Raw genomic sequence first — 11,142 nt, 5'->3', positions numbered from 1 at the left:
CATACTCATGTGGTCAACTGATCTTTGACAAAGGGGCAAAGGAAAGTCAATGGAGAAAAAGTGGTACTGGAATAATTGGATCTGGACACAGACCTTACACCTTTTACAAGAATTAGCTCAAAATGGATCATAGACATAAATAAATTAGGGATTACAAATTAGAGCAATAATGAGATACTTCTACACACCTTTTAGAATGGCTAAAACCCCCAAAATTGACAATATTGGTTCACAAAAGTTGGTGAAGAGCATCAGAGCAGTAGACACTCTCATTTATTGCTGGTGGGAATACAAAATGGTATACAGCCACTTTGGAAGGCAGTTGGGCAGTTTTTTACAAAGCTAAATGTAGTCTTACTGTATGATCCAGCAATGATGCTCCTGCACGTTTATCCAATTGATTGGAAAACTTCGGTATACACAAAAACCTGTATGTAATGTTTATAGCGGATTTATTCACAATCACCCTAAATTGGAAATAACCAAGATGTCCTGAATAGGTGAGTGAATAAGCAAACTGAGGCACATTCATACAGAGTGTCTCTAAGACACAGCATTGCTAATTGGGTCTACTAAATGCAAGTGATGTTTGTTGCCACTGAGTGGTGGTTACTCATGCTCTTGAATGGTTTGAAATCTCCCTTAGAACTTCATTTCCAAAATAAAATTCAAGTCAGGACACTGAAAAATACTGCCAGGACACTGAAAAGTACTTTTTGTTCTTTTTGAAAGGGTTTGATTTCTCACCACTGGTTGGTGTCCACCATAAAATGTAGTCACATCTTTGCCAAATTAAACCACAGAACAAATTTAGGGTGACCACACATCTTTATACCTGTTGCCCTGTGCAATTATCAATAGCAACCCTTTTTACTTTCAAAAGTGCACAATTTGGACAATATAGAGCCTCCTCAATTTTCCCCAAATAGATCACCCCAGCTTTTTACACCTTGATTTAATGAAAGTTCAATATTTTACATATTTTATGATATCCATCAGTAATTGGATTGCTTTGCCCAAAAGTCCTGCCCTAAGGAAAGTGTTGTTTGTTTGTTTTGCTTTTGTTTAATGCAAAAACTTCTAACTTTAGAGGTTACTGCTGTGTTTTGGTGTCTGAAAGATTGAAAAAACAAACAAAAATTATTCTTTCTCCTGCAAGTTATGTTTATTACCACAAGATGATGGTTTACTCAGGGAAACCCTTCTGTGATCCAAATTGGATGCCAGGAGCATTTTCTTTATTTAAACACTTAGAATTGTGTCATGACTGTGTGCAACAACAATGAACTTACTCACTTTAAGAGCAAATCACAAAACCAAATAGTTTCCAGTTTTCATGTTAGCTGATAAGAATGTATACATATTGACACCTCTCTGCTTCCAGATATTATGGTTTCTTTTTAACATAAATAACAGGGTGTCCCTACTATGAATGGCTCTGAGGAAGGCAGCAAGGAGTAGTAGAACCGGGAACATTAGAATCTCACAGACGTGGGTTGGGTCCTTGGACCCACCACCTACAAGCTGTGTGAGCTTGGGAACCTTACTTCAACTTCCTCAGACTCAGTTTCCTAGTCTTTAAAATGGGGAGTATAATACCTACATTTCAGGAATGTGGTGGAGAGAGAGAACGTCTTCCAAATTTTGTTGATAGTCACGCCATTATTGCTTGAGGTGTCATCCTGTTTTCACAGCATAGGCCCGTCGCTGAGAGGCAGCTTCCCCAGCAAAGTTCACGGTGGCTACCCCCAGCCCTGGCAGCCAGATGGAGCCATTCCATTAATTTTCCTCCATCAGGGCGGCAGTGACGGGTGCCACCTCTGAACCCCCCACATTCTGCCCCCATCTGCCAGCTCCATGTGACCAGGATGGCTTTAATGACCAGAGATGTTTTTAATTTGATGAAATTTAATTTGTCAGTTTTTATTCTATGTTTATTGGAGTTTTTTGCCCTGTTTAAGAAATCTTTTCCTAAGGATTTCCAACCCCCAGGTCATGAAGATATTCCCTTTATTTTCTCCTAGGAATTATAAAAAAGTTATAATGACAGGACTTATTAAAAATTTACATTTAGGCCTATGATCCATCTCAAGTTCATTTTTTAACTGAAATTTTTATTGAGATAATTGTAGGTTCATGTAGTGGTAAGAATAACATGGAATCCTTTGTGCATTTGGCCCTGTTTCCCCAATGGTAACATTTTGCAAAACTATAGCCTAATATCACATCCAGGATATTGACAATGATACCATCCACCTGTCTTAGTCAGATTTTCTGAGTTTTAGTTGTACTCCTGTGTGTGTGTGTGTGTGTGTGTGTGTGTGTGTCTATAATTTTATCATCTGTGTAGGTTCATGTATCCACCACCATAGTTAGGATCCTGAACACAGGGATCCTTTGTGTTGCCCTTTGGCCACACCCACCTCTCTCCTTTATCTCTCCCCCGAACTTCTGACAACCTCTATTCTGTCCTCCATTTCTAAAATGTTGTCACTTAAAAAATGATATATAGATCATAGCATATAGCATGTAAACTTTGGGGATTGGCTTTTCTTCACTCAGCATAATTCCCTGGAGAATCATCTAAGTTGTTTCATGTATCAACATTTTGTTCCTTGTTTTTGCTGCATGTTTCATGAATGGGTGTTCCACAGTTTACTTCTAATTACCTTTTCTATGAGATGGGAGGTAGGAGTCAAATTTCTTTTTCTTTTTTTTTTCCCCCCCGTATGGATTTCTGTTATGCAAATACCATTTGTTGAAAAGACTTTGCTTTACTCCATCGTGTTTTTTGGCATGTTTGTCAAATATCAATTGGTTGTCAGTGTGAGTTTCTTTCTGGACTCCCTAGTCTATCCCACCGATTTATTTATGTATCCTTATGCTGGTACTTCACTGTCTTGACTACTGTTGTATAGTGTTGTGGACTGAATGTTTGTGTCCCCTCAAAATTCATATGTTGTAACCCTAATCCTAATGAGATGGTATTTGGAGGTGAGGCCTTTGGGAGGTAGTTAGGTCATGAAGGCAAAGCTCTCGTGAATGGAATTAGTGCCCTTTTAAGAATAAGCCAGAGAGCTAGCTACCTCTCTTTCTGCCCTGCCATGTGCCATCCTAAAATTTGTATGGAACCACAAAAAACTCAGAATAGCCAAAGCAATCTTGAAAAAGAACAGAGCTGGGGCGCCTGGATGGCTCAGTTGTTGGGTGTCTGCCTTCGGCTCGGGTCATGATCCCAGGGTGTCTGCCTTTGGCTCAGGGCATGATCCCAGAGTCCCAGGATCGAGCCCTGCATTGGGCTCCCTGCTCAGCGGGAGGCCTGCTTCTCCCCTCCCACTCCCCGTGCTTGTGTTCCCTCTCTCGATGTGTCTCTCTCTGTCAAATAAATAAAATCTTAAAAAAAAAAAAAGAAAAAGAACAGAGCTGAAAGCATCATGCTTCCTGATTTCACATTATATTACAAATCTATAGTAATTAAAACAGTTTGGTATTGGCATAAATACAGACACACAGATCAATAGAACAAAATAGAGAGCTCAGAAATAAACTTATGCATATATGGTAAATTAATTTACGACAGAAGAGCCAAGAATATAGAGTGGGGAAAAGAATAGTCCCTTCAACAAATGGTGTTGGAAAAACTGGACAGCCACATGCAAAAGAGTGAAACTGGACCACTCTCTTAGACTATACACAAAAATTAACTCAAAATGGATTAAAGAATGTAAGACTGAAATCATAAACCCTCTAGAAGAAAACATAGGCAGTAAGCAACTTGACATAGGTCCTGGCAATTATTTTTTTAATTTGACAACAAAAGAAAAGAAAGCAACAAAAGCAAAAATTAATAAGTGGGATGACATCATGATAAAAAGCTTCTGCATGGCAAAGGAAACCATCCAAATGGAGGAAATGAAAAAGCAGCCTACTGAATGGGAGACAATATTTACAAATCATGTATCTGATAAGGGGCTAATATCCAAAATATATAAAGAACTCATACAACTCAATAGCAAAAAGCAATCCGATTACAAAATGGACAGGGGATCTAAATAGATATTTTCCTGAGAAGACACACAGGTGGCTAACAGGTACATGAAAAGATGCTCAACATCATTAATCATCAGGGAAATGCAAGTCAAAACCACAATGAGATATCACCTCATACATGTTAGAAATAGCTATTATCAAAAAGACAAGCAATAACAAGTGTTGGTGAGAATGTGGAGAAAAGGGGACCCTTGTGCATTGTTGGTGGGAATGAAATTGGTGCAGCCGCCATGGGAAACAGTATGGAGTTTCCTCAAAAAATTAAAAATAAAACTGCTATATGAACCAGCAGCTCTGCTTCTGGGTGTTTTCTAAAAAAAACCAAAAACACAAACCTGAAAAAATATCTGTACTTTCATGTTCATCGTAGCATTATTTACAATAGCCGAGATTATGGAAACGAACTTAAACATCCACTGACGGATGAATGGGTAAAGACTGTGGTGTATATATACAATGGGATGTTATTCAATCGTTAAAAAGAATGAAATCTTGCCATTTGTGACATTGATGGGCCTCAAGGGCATTACACTAAATGAAATAAGTCAAAGACAAATACTGTATGATCCCTTTTATATGTCGAATTGAAAACAAAACAAAACAACCAAACAAACAAAAAACAAGCTCGTAGATACAAAGAACAGATTGTTGGTCCAGAGACCAGGAATGTAGGATTGGAGAAAGAGGTAAAGAGGGTCAAAGATAAGAAGAAAAAGAAGAAGGCCAGAGATCTAGCTAGCTCTCTTTCTGCCCTGCGAGGACACAATGAAAAGTCAGCAGTCTGCAACCAGGAAGAGCACCTTCACCTTCACCTTCACCTGTGCTTGCTGGCATCACGATCTCTGACTTCCAGCCTCAAGGACTGTGAGAAGTAAATTTCTGTTGTTGATAAGTTTAGAGTATTTTGTTATAGCAGCCTGAGCTAAGACATAGTAAGTCTTAAAATCAGGTCATCTGAGTCCTCCTCTAACTTTGTTTTTCTGTTTGAAAATTGTTTTGGCTATTTTCATACAAATCTTAGAATGTGTGTTAGTATCTCTTAAACAATCCTGTTGGAAATTTGATTGGGATTGCATTAAATTAGAGATTAACATGAGGAGAATAGACATCTTAATAATATTGAGTCTTCCAGTTGTGAATATGGCATTTTTCTACTTATTTACTCTTTTAAAAAAAAAAGATTTTATTTATTTGTTTATTTATTTGAGAGAAAGCGTGTGCATGTGTGCAAGCTCGGTGGGGGAGAGGTAGAGGAGGAGGGAGAGGAAGAGGGAAAGAATCCCAAGCAGACTCTGTGCTGTGTGGAGCCCCATGCAGGCTCCATCTCAGGACCCTGAGATCATGACCTGAGCCAAAACCAAGGGTCAGACACTCAATCAACTGAGCTACCCAGGCGCCCCTCCATTTATTTACTCTTTCATTTCAGCAAAGTTTATAGTTGTTGGAAGTCATTTGTATTTCATGTTTGTTAATGCTATTATTAATGAAATTGCTTTTATGTTTTTACTTCATTTCCAATTATGTCCTTCCAGTTCATAGAAATACACTGGATTTTGTGGGGTGCCTGGCTGGCTTAGTTGGCAGATCATGTGACTTTTGATCTCCGGGTTGTAAGTTCCAGCCCCATGTTGGATGTAGAGATTACTTAAAAATAACATCTTAAAAAAAAAAAAGAAAGATGGGGTGCCTGGGTGGCTCAGTCATTAAGCGTCTGCCTTCAGCTCAGGTCATGATCCCCGGGTCCTGGGATCGAGCCCCGCATTGGGCTCCCTGCTCAGTGGGGAGTCTGCTTCTCCTTCTCCCACTCCCCCTGCTTGTGTTCCCTCTCTTGCTGTCTCTCTGTCAAATAAATAAATAAAATCTTGAAAGGAAGGAAGGAAGGAAGGAAGGGAAGGAAGGAAGGAAGAGAGAGAGAGGGGGAGAGAGAGAGAGAGAGAAAGAAAGAAAGAAAAAGAAAAAAGGAGAAAGAAAGAAATACACTGGGTTTTGTATACTGACTTTGTATTCTTGCTAACTTTGCCCATTAGTTCTAGTAGTTTTTTGTTGATTGTGAGGCTGACTTTGAAAACAAACTAGTGAGCCACAAAATGGAAGCAACCTGTCTCTGAGTCCACCAACCTGCATCGGAGTCTAGCTTTTTTTTTTCACAGTGTAGCAGTCACTAGGGGTCCCATCAAACTGCTGATCTGTATTCTGAGTCCCTGTAGGGCAGGGGACTTCAGCTCCTTTCTAGTGACTCTTACCACAGAGCCTTGGGTATCCCTCATGAGCAGGACTAGTGAGCCCTGTGCTGCTCACCACTCAGGCTTATCCAGAGGTTAAAGGAGATAGCAAGGAGACATCTGCACCATGCACAGTAGTCTGATCCCAGGTTCCTGTCAGCAGCATTCCTCCAAGGCTGCCTCACGTTTCTGCACATTTTGCAAGCAGAGGCACTGACTGTTTATTCTCAACTTGCTTTTCAGGAATGTTTACACAGTGGACAGACTTGAAAGATAGAGATAGCATCTCCTTCTAAAACAAAGAGCAGGGGTGCCTGGGTGGCTCAGTTGGTGAAGCGTCTGCCTTCAGCTCAGGTCATGATCCCAGGGTCCCGGGATCGAGCCCGGCATTGGGCTCCCAGCTCGGTGGCAGTCTGCTTCTCGGCTCTCTCTCTGCCCCTCCGCATGCTCGTTCTCTCTCTCTCTCTCAAATGAATAAAATCTTTAAAAATAAATAAATAAAAATGAAACAAAGGGCAGGTTTGCTTACAGCCTTGGAAGATGGAGGTCATGTCTCCCTCTACAGCAAGCATACTCACTCTCCAGTGTGAAAGCTTTGTTTCCCAAAGCTCAGAGTTCTTCTGTAACACAACCCACTGCATGTGCAGGTGTACCTGGCCCTCTTTGCATCGTCCTCTGGGAATCAAGGTTGAGGAATCCTGTGCAAAAATGCAAATACCCTGATGACTACTGTGCATAATAACCTATCCTTCACCTCTGACCCAGGAGTTTCACGTTTTCTGCTAGTGTCTATAAAACTATGGAAAGATCACTTGTTAGCTTGCAAGTAGGATAAAATCTCAGACCTTCATAGCTCCTGATACCTCCCAAGAGGTAATGAGCGTTGCCCCTTGATTGTTTAGGCTCTCCTGGGAGATTAGAGAGCAGGACTTCTTTCCCATCTAACTTCTCATTAGAACAGAACTCCTTGCCCATCTTTTTGGGCAGACAAAAGAAGCTTTTGAGGCAGACCTGGATCTGTGTGAGTCACACAGATCTCATTACTCAAGACTCTGCTTCTCCAGGTGCCCCCTGGGGCTTCCTGAATGACTGCCACAGGCATTAGAGGCCATGCTCAATGGCCTTCTGGGTTCTCCAAACTTTGCTAAGATGTATACGTATTTTGAAATACTACATACAATATCCACATTTGTTTTAGTGTGAAAATAATGTTTTAAAATTTTAACCATCAAAGATTTAAAATTTTTCGGTCTTATTTGTTAGCAGGGGTAATTTCATTGGATTCCAGAGAATGGGGCTAAATGGAAATTAATAAATCCTGCATTTCAGGTTCAAATTCCAGGCAGTTTTTGCTTTTCTAACTTGGTATTACAATATTTCAAATACTATGACTCACGAACACATGTGGCTATAAAGGACGATCATTTCTCCATTGTTTGGCCAGCTGGGGTTGGGTGATTAACGAGGAGAGATGCTCAGGATGCTGGGCTCAGGCTCTTAGTTGCAGAATGTCTCCTGTTGAGAGGCCAGGCCCCGGCACATCGTTTGTGTGGCAGGGAATAATGGCTCTCACCCCAGTTCTGCTTCTTCTTAGCTCCACGAAATGTTCATCAAAGGATTTTCTCAATGAAGGAAGATATCTGATGTTTTAAAAATTATGTTTGAGGGGCACCTGGGTGGCTCAGTTGGCTGAGCATCCTACTGTTGGTTTCAGCTCAGGGTCGTGAGATCTAGCCCCGTGCCAGGCTCCCCACTCAGTGAGGAGTCAGATTTAGATTCCCTCTCTCCCTCTCCCTCTGCCCCTCCCCCCACTCACATCTGTGCTGTCTCTGTCTCTCTCAAATATATAAATCTTTGTAAAAATTATGTTTTACCTGGTTTTCAGCAGTTAACTATGATGTGCCTGCAATCAGTTTTCTCTGTGCTTACCCTCTTTGGGATTCATCAAACTCCTTGAATCTATGAATTTGATGTCTTTCACCCACTGGAAAATGTTTTGCTGTTGCCTCTCTGACTATTGCTTCTGTCGCATTCTCTCTCTCCTCTCCTTCTGGGACTCCAGTGATATGAATGTTAGACACTAGTATATGGCCTGCTTATCTTTTATACTATTATCTCTTTTTTTCTCCGTCTTTTTTCCTGTGCTTTCATTTCAGTGTATTTTTTAATTTGTCTCCAAGTTCAGTAATCCTGTGCTCAGCTGTGTTCAATCTGCTACTAACTCATCCAATGAGTTCTTGATTTCCATTAGTAGACTTTATAAGTTCTAGAGTGTGCATTTTATTTCTATTTTTATTTTTTGTAGAGTCTACGTATCTAGTGACATTTCCTTTCCTTTTATCTATTTTACCTACCTCTTCTTCTGTTTTATTCAACATATTAATCTAAGTGAGGATATTTTGAATTTTCAAAGTATAACACACATGCAACGGCACATAAAGCATGCTAATCGTGAATGCATAGTTTGATGAATTTTCATACTTGCATATACCCATGTAACCATCACCCAAATCAAGATACATAATATTTCTGGTACTTCCTTCCCTCTCAGGCATCACTCCCCTGCCCCAAAGAGATAACCACTATTCTGACTTCTATCACCATCAGTTGGTTTTACTATTTACTGGACCCCATATATGTTGTCTTTTCCATCTGGCTCCTTTCACTTAATATAATGTCTGTGAGATTTATTCATGTTGCTTATGTATCACTACATCATTCTTATTTATTGCAGTATAGTATTCCATTATATGAATAGACCACAATTTATGTATTCATTCTCCAGTTCATAAACATTTTGGTTGTTTCCACGTTTAGGCCATTATGACTAAAGCTACTATAAATATTTTTATATATGTTTTTTGGTGAACATAGTTGCTCATTTCTCTTAAGTATGTACCTAGAAGTAGAAATGTTGAATCAGAAGGTAGATGTATGTTTAGCTATAGTAGGTTCTACTTTCAAGGCTGATTGTGCCAGTTATCAATTTATTGCCATTCAGTGCCAAACCCATCCTTATTACCTGCTCTGTGATAATGAAGCTGGACCCTGTAAACATTTCTCTTCTGCCATCTGGCACATTGTTAAGCTTTGTCAGGAGAGGGTACTGACTGCCACTGCAGGAGAAAGTGGCTTCTCTTCCTGGCTCTGATGTGCTCACCTGCTGGGTTCCTGCAGCACATGGTTCCTGCACACGTGGCAGCCAGAAACACACAGCACGTCTCCACTGACAGCTTCCTCCAGCACCACAGAGGTCAGCTTTTGAATGAATCATCCTGTGGGAAGTTTTCCAGCAAATTCCATAGTGCAGCACCTTTCCCTGGATGGCTTCCCTCAGTACCCAAGAGGAATGCTCTCCCTGCATTCCATCTGCAACAAACTTCTTCATCATCCAGGGAGTCATGGCTACACTGTCTCCAACAAGGTGTGGACCTCAGCCTGGGGGTAGAGGGTGAGGAGGGACCTCATATAGGTTTGTTCCTTCTTTGGGTGCTCTGCTTCAGCCCCAGAGGCTACTCCCTGTATCTGCTATAATTATATTCCTTAGAATTCTCCTTTCCTCTTAGCACCTTTTATACTTAAAAATTATTTACATTAAAATTTCCTTGTCCAAATTACTGTGTGGTTTCTGTATCCTGAGTAAACTCTGGCTGATACATGGATATACAGTTTTACACCTCTACCACCAATGTCTGAGAGTTCCAGTGCTTCTAGAATCAGTTATTTTAGAGTCCTATCTACTAACTCCTACATCTGAAAGATCTGTGTGTCTGCTTCTATTGTCTATTTTTTCTCTTGCTTATCGTTATCATTTCCTGCCTCTTCACCCGATTATTTTTTATTATATGCAGACATTGTATGTAAGAGGTATAGAGACTGCAGATGATATAATTTGCTACACAGAATGTTCCTTCTTTCCTCTGTTAAGCAGATGACCATGAGGGATGATTGTCTCAGTCTGGTGAAGGATTAAGCTGAGCTGAGGCTGGATTTCAGTTTTTGCAAAACAGTCTATCTCTGTTTACCCGTATTCCTCACACGTGGATTTTGATTGAGAGCCTTGCAGGTCTCTGTACCCTCAGCCATGAGGGACTGTGGAGATTCAGTTGTGCCCTTCAGAGGTTCCTAATCCAACTGTCTAGATTCTGTCCCCTTGTAGATTCAAAATCTGGCAAATGTCATGAGGTAGGAGCTGGCCTTTTGTTTGAGGCATGCCCTTTCTTCTTAGAGAGACTTTGTTTTCTAAGTGCTGTAAGACTGTGGAAGATTTCACTCTGCTTTTTGGATGTACTCAGACCCAGAACTCAGCAAATGTCCTGTGGAGAAAATGGGGTTGTGTTTTTAAAGCCTCCATGTTCCCATTTTTCATTCTAGTACCATGTAGCCACTCATAGCTTTACTGGTTTCCTTTCCTCTATTAGAGATCTTTCTTTTGGGCAAAGCTTGATTGTTAGGCAATGCCCCAAACTGGCAAATGTCCAGGGAGATGAGTGAGGGGACAGCTGGAGAGACTCATCTCATCTTGTTGTGGTAGGACCATTGGCCTGCCACAACCTACTACATCCTGCCTAGAAGAGGAAATCCAGGCTTTTTTTTTTTTTCTAAAGATTTTATTTATTTATTTGAGAAAGAGAGATAGCGAGAGAGAGCACGAGCAGGGGAGGCCGGGTGGGGAGAGGGAGAAGCAGACTCCTTGCTGAGCGGGGAGCCCGATGCAGGACTTGATCCCAGGACCCCAGGATCATGACCTGAGCTGAAGGCAGATGCTTAACCGACTGAGCCACCCAGGTGCCCCAGAAATCTAGGCTTTTGAGATTCAAAACTCTTTTCTTTTTGAACTTCTGTCTGTAGCATGTATTTCAAAATCTTA

The sequence above is a fragment of the Eumetopias jubatus genome, unplaced genomic scaffold (assembly GCF_037043125.1).
Source record: "Eumetopias jubatus isolate StellerSeaLion01/CBP00866 unplaced genomic scaffold, mEumJub1_p1.0 scaffold_1, whole genome shotgun sequence".
In the NCBI taxonomy this organism is placed as follows: domain Eukaryota; kingdom Metazoa; phylum Chordata; class Mammalia; order Carnivora; family Otariidae; genus Eumetopias; species Eumetopias jubatus.
Note: the sequence above shows the minus strand (reverse complement) of the source record.